The sequence below is a fragment of the Dipteris shenzhenensis genome, chromosome 18 (assembly GCF_047967505.1).
Source record: "Dipteris shenzhenensis isolate YYH24624 ecotype China chromosome 18, Dip_SZ_1.0, whole genome shotgun sequence".
Lineage (NCBI taxonomy): Eukaryota > Viridiplantae > Streptophyta > Polypodiopsida > Gleicheniales > Dipteridaceae > Dipteris > Dipteris shenzhenensis.
In genome coordinates, this window is record NC_141613.1 from 12,970,095 (window position 1) to 12,976,662 (window position 6,568).

Genomic DNA, 6,568 nt, shown 5'->3' on the forward strand with positions numbered 1-6,568 from the left:
TGTTAGCTATCGATAATTGATAATGTGCAACTCAAAGAAGTGGAGAACTGTATAGCTTGTAAGAAAACAATACAACATCTGTGCTCAACAAATAATAGGATCTCGTACGCAAGAGAGAAAATAGATAGTATGGAGAATCAAAATTTTGATTACTATAAAACTGATACAATAGAAGGCGCTGCCTCCTAGCTGTGCGCTCTTGTGAAAGAAGCTTCAATGGCGAGCTAGAAACAGTAGAAGACAAAGGCCGGATGCTAAGGAATCAAGGTTGTTGTAGCCAGTGATGAAATGGGCTTCACAGGCTTGCTCTTATATAGCCACTAGTTGTAGTCGGTTGGACCCAATTGGGTGACCGACCTAGTTTGCCCAAAACGGTTGACTGGGGGTCGGTCTCAAAATAGGCCACCGACCACATGATAGAACCGTGGCATAAAATAGAGCAACTAACCTATGGTTTCCATTCGGCCCACAGCCATCCAGGATCATCTGGGACTCCAAATGGGCCTCGCAACCCAAGAGTGGGCTGCCCTGGGAAATGCTCTGTCTACCCTCAGTGCAGTCAGTCATGGGATGCCTTCCCACACTTGCATGTAGCTTGATTGGTAATGTGCCAACTTCGTCCAGCCATTAGGCCACACATGGCCCCCATCTGGTGTCCAAACCAGGACCTATTGAATAACCGAGCTACTCAAATGCCTTCTCCTCATATGGGGGGCTTACAAGTAGAGTTAGCTGGTTCCCGTGTAGTTACACGAGAGTGGAGCATTGATATCTAACATAACTAAATAAGAATAATATGGTGAATAAATACAAAGGAGTCCTACCTCCAAATGTTTGGCTAAAGAACTCGAATGATCACACACCACCTATGATGAAAAAGCAATGTGAGATGCAAAGATGTTGACACGCTATGATGCTCGAAGGCACCATTGTGATTTGTAGAGGAGGTAAATATTAAGATTAAAAGATCCATCAATTGTTGTAATGCACTGGCAAATGCATGGTCTTATGGAGGATGCTACCTCGATGCTCCATAAAACCCTCAGATAAAACCGTAAAACAAAGTGTTAGATATCAATGCTCCACTCTCGTGTAACTATGCGGGAACCAGCTAACTCTACTTGTAAGCCCCCCATATGAGGAGAAGGCATTTGAGCTCCATTTGAGTAGCTCAGTTATTCGGTAGATCCTGGTTTGGACACCAGATGGGGGCCATGTGTGGCCTGATGGCTGGACAGAGTTGGTACACTGCCAACTAGGCTACATGCAAGTGCGGGAAGGCATCCCATGACTGACTGCACAGAGGGTAGATGGAGCATTTCTCGGGGCAGCAGCCCACTCTCGGGTTGCAAGGCCCGTTTGGAGCCCCAGATGATCCCGGATGGCTCTGGGCTGAACGGAGGCCATAGGATAGTTGCTCTATTTTGCGCACCGGTTCTATTGTGTGGTCGGTGACCTATTTCGGGACCAACCCCCAGTCGGCCGTTTTGGGCGGACTGGGTCAGTCACCCAATTGGGTCTAACTGACTACGACTAGTGGCTATATAAGAGCAAGCTTGTGAAGCCCATTTCATCACTAGCTACAGCAACCCTGATTCCTTAGCATCCAGCCTCCGTCCTCTACTATTTCCAGCATGCCATCGAAGCTCCTCACACAGGAGCGCACGGTTGGGAGGCAGCGCCATCTATTACATCAGTTTTACAGTAATCAAATTTTTTATTCTCCATACTATCTGCTTTTCTCTCTTGCATACGAGATCCTTTTATCTATTGAGCATAGACGTTGTATTGTTTTCTTACATGGTATCAGAGCTTGGGCTCTAGCAAGAAGATTTGGTAGTGTGTTTCTATTTGCGAGCAGATTGTGAGAGATGGCCCAACCCGCAAGACTGCAAATCCCACCGTTTGGCAAAAGTGAAAAGTTGGACGGCACTAACTATCCACTCTGGAAGTTCAAGATGAAGACCATCCTAAGCACATACGAGCTTTGGGATACTGCTACTGCGGTGGACGTGAAGCCGGTTGCGAGACTGGATCTAGCCAATGCAGGACAACAGATAGTACCAACTGCGGATGAGATTCTTGCGTGGACAAGAAGAAATGCAGATGCACTGTGTTCTATTGTCTACAGTGTAAGTGACTCTGTCATGGCATTAATTCAACATAACACCACAGCGGAGGAGGCATGGACGGTCTTGAAAAATCAGTATGAGACCATGAATCAAATGCGAATTCAGAATCTGGAGACTCAACTCGCAAACGAGAAACTGTCTGAGTCTGAAGCAGCAGAGAATTCCATCACCAGGGTGAAGAATCTGTGCAATCAGATGACTACGATTGGCATCACCATCACCAGCAAGAATCAAGTACGAAGGTGTATACGGATTCTCCCACCAAAGTATGATGGTCTTGTTATAGCGCTGAATACACAAAATAGAAATCCGCCCCTCAACTTTGAGGATTTCATCGCAATGCTTCTAGAGGAGGAGATGCGTCAAAAGACGAGGACTGGAAAAGATTCGGCTTTCTACGTTGGATCAAAGAAAGGTAAGGGTAAGGACTCTGGTAACCCATCTTCTTCTGATGATAAAAAGATAAAGAAGAAGATCAAGTGCTTCTATTGCAACAAGGCAGGGCACAAGCAGAATGAGTGCCAAAAGAAGATTGTAGATGAGAAGAATGGAGTAAAGAAAGAATCCAACAACAGCATGTAGGCAATACCAGTAGAGCTGTTTGTAGCAATTGAGGAGATTTGCATGGAGGCAGTTCATGTACCTATGGATGAACCTTGGATTATTGACAGTGGTGCATCACGCCACATGACCAGTTGGAAGGATTGGTATACCTCTCTACAGCCGATAGGGAATGACATCCAAGTAGCAATCGGCAATGATGTAAAAAGTCCAGCAAAAGGAAAAGGTACGATTGCTCTCAAGTCAGATGGAGTTGTAGAACAATCGTCCGATGTTCTTTATGTGCGAGGCTTGCATGATGGGCAAGCAGCATCGGCAGCCCTTTGCTAAAGAGGCCAGCAGGGCAAAGGCTCCTCTAGAGCTCGTTCACACGGACCTCTGCAGAAAGATGGAGACGAAAGCTTTGGGTGGTTCCTACTACTTCATGACGCTAATCGACGACTATAGTAGAAGGATATGGATATACTTCCTGAAGACTTAAGATGAGGCTTTTAGTAAGTTCAAAGAATGGCATGGAATGGTCGAGAAAGAATCGGGGAGGAAGTGAAGAAGTTGAGATTAGACAGAGGTGGAGAGTTCACATCAAGTGAATTCGAAAGTTCCTGCAAAAGTCACAGGATCAAGAGGCAGAAACCCCCGCCACAAACATCATAGCAAAATGGAGTACCAAAATGCAAGATGCGCATCATCTGCGAAATGGGCAGGAGTATGATAGAAGGGAAAGATTTGCCAAAGACTTTCTGGGCTGAAGCATGTAACACAGCAGTTTACATTCTGAATCGTAGCTACACGAAAGTGATCTGTGCTGATGAACCCAAGTGTCTTGAAGAGGCACAGGAAGAGGCACAGGGTGATGATAGGTGGATGGAGGCTATGCAATTGGAGTATGGCTCCATAATGAAGAACAACACTTGGGACCTTGTGGATCGACCACCAAAACGCAAGGTAATCGGCACCAAGTGGGTATACAAGACCAAGTACAAGTCCGACAGCACATTGGATAAGTACAAGGCTCAGCTCATGGCAAAAGGATTCGCACAGGTACATGGTTTTGATTATCAGGATACTTTTGCTCCCACAAATCGACTAACCACAATTTGCAGTGTTTTGGCTTTAGCTGCCTAGGGAAGTTGGCCTGTGTTTCAGATGGATGTAAAATTCTCCTTTCTGAATGGAGATCTCAAGGAGGAGGTATACGTGGAACAACCACCAGGTTTTGAGATCCTCGGTTCAAAAGGTAAAGTTTGTAAACTAAAGAAGGCACTTTACTGGCTAAAACAGGCCCCACGAGCGTGGTACTAGCGGATTGATGCCTACTTTCTGCAAAACAAGTTTAAGAGGAGCCCATCTGATGCGAATTTGTATATCTTTAGAGAAGAAGGTAGGTGTATGATCGTGGTCCTTTATGTGGATGACCTTGTCATAATATGGAACCATGAAGAGAAGATCTCGCAGACAAAGCATTTGCTAGGAAGAGAGTTTGAAATGATAGACCTCAGACTGATGCGTTTCTGTTTGGGGATTGAAGTTTGGCAAGAGCCAAAATAGATCTTCATCTCACAGTTGAAGTATGCTGGAGAGATACTGAAGGCATTTGGCATGGCTGAGTGCAAGACAGTTGGCACCCCTATGGAGGTTGACGTGAAGCTCTCAAACGAGGATTCATCACCACTGGTGGACGAAGCGAAGTACAAAAGACTTGTGGGTAGCTTGATTTACTTGTGCAACACATGACCGGACATCAGCTTTGCGACTGGTGTACTAAGCAGGTTTTCCAATAAGCCTCGGGAGAACCATTAGAGGGCAGGGATGCGAGTGCTGAAATACATCAAAGGCACACTTGATTATGGCATCACCTATACCAAGGGCAACATCTTGACTGGATTTTGTGACTTGGATTGGGCAGGAGATGTGGATAGCAGGAGATCAGTGACAAATTACTGTTTCTCACTTGGATCTAGAGCTGTGTCATGGGTTAGCAAGAAGCAACCCACAGTTGCTCTTTCTTCTACCATTGCTGAGTACAAATCAACATGCTTTGCTTCTTGTGAGGCAGTATGGTTGAGGAGGATTTTAGGAGACATGGGTGCACTGTAGAACAAGCCTACGCAGTTATCATGTGACAATCAGAGTTGCATGGCGATTACAAAGAACCCTATGTTCCACGCTCGCACAAAACACATTGAGATTCAATATCACTTTGTACGTGAGATCATCATGGATGGAGAGGTCAACTTGGTGTACTGTCTGACTACAGAGAATGCTGTGGACATCTTCATGAAGGCTCTTGGAAGAGACTTGCTAGAGAGGCATCTTCATCGACTTGGCATTGGCCCGAAAAAGTAAGTTCACTTGCGGGTGGACATTGAGGGGGGATGTTAGATATCAATGCTCCACTGATCTCGTGTAACTACGCAGGAAACTTGTAAGCCTCCCATATGAGGAGAAGGCATTTGAGTAGCTCGGTTATCCGGTACATCCAAGTATGGACACCAGATGGGGGCCATGTGTGGCTTGATGGCTGGACGAAGTTGGCACACTGCCAACTAGGCTACATGCAAGTGCGGGAAGGCATCCCATGACTAACCGCATAGAGGGTAGATGGAGCATTTCTCGAGGGAACCCACTCTTGGGTTGTGGGGCCCATTTGGAGCCCCAGATGATTCCGGATGGCTCAAGGCCGAACGAAGACCGAAGGATAGTTGCTCTATTTTACGCATCGATTCTATCGTGTGGTCGGTGGCCTATTTCAGGACCGCGACCTCTAGTTGGCCATTTTGGGCGGACTAGGTCGATCACCTAATTAGGTCTAACTGACTACAACTGGTGGCTATATAAGAGCAAGCCCATGAAGCCCATTTCATCACTGGCTACTGCAACCCTGATTCCGTAGCATCCAGCCTCCGTCCTCTACTGTTTCCAGCATGCCATCGAAGCTCCTCACACAGGAGTGCATGTGTCTAATTAAGTAAGCCTAAACTTGAAATTTGTAGTAGCCTGCAAGCTTGACAATGCAAATTTTTTTAATGAGAGATGACTTTGTGTCCATTTCATGAGTTCACAAACAATGTTCATAGAGATGTTTTATGTTTGTAGATAGAGAAAACTTCAACTTTCCACATAGCTTTTTTCAAGTTTCAGGGCTAAAATATCGTAACATATGGAAAATTTTACAAATTTTAGAAATTTCAAAGATAAATCTCTCAAGTAAATTTGAAAACTTGCACTTTTAGATTTTTGTAAACATGGTTCATAGCTTCATGCTATGGCTTGGGAGGCAGCACCATCTATTGTATCAGTTTATAGTAATCAAATTTTTGATTCTCCTTACTATCTACTTTTCTCTCTTGCATACAAGATCCTGCTATCTGTTGAGCACAAACATTGTATTGTTTTCTTATACTAAGGTGGTCATCTCAAGAAGAAAAAGCTCATGAGGGATTGTTAGTAGAAGCTAAAGGTGAATAAGACCAGCTAACCTAAAGAAGGGATAAAAAAGAAAGTTACTAAAGAAAGAAGTCAATACAACATGATAATCAATGGTACTCTTGACATCTCAAATATGAGGATGGGATCCTTTTTATCTAACACCCAACTTCAAGCTTCCAAGTTGTTGGATCTTGAAATCATGTGATATACTTTTACTGCCAAGGTAGCAGTGTCCTATCAGCCCCAACATCATCTGCACAAAAGCTAATTTTGAGGTGGAAATTATGACGTTATGTCGTCTTGGTGAGGCCTTCTCGTGTTGGAAGAGTAAACAAAGAACGGCAGTCATGCACATGTTCCGATAAGAGCGAGTCTTTCGAAACAACATCCTTCTCAATAAATCACAAAACTTGGGGTTTCAAAATGTCCAAGATTTTTGTTGAGAA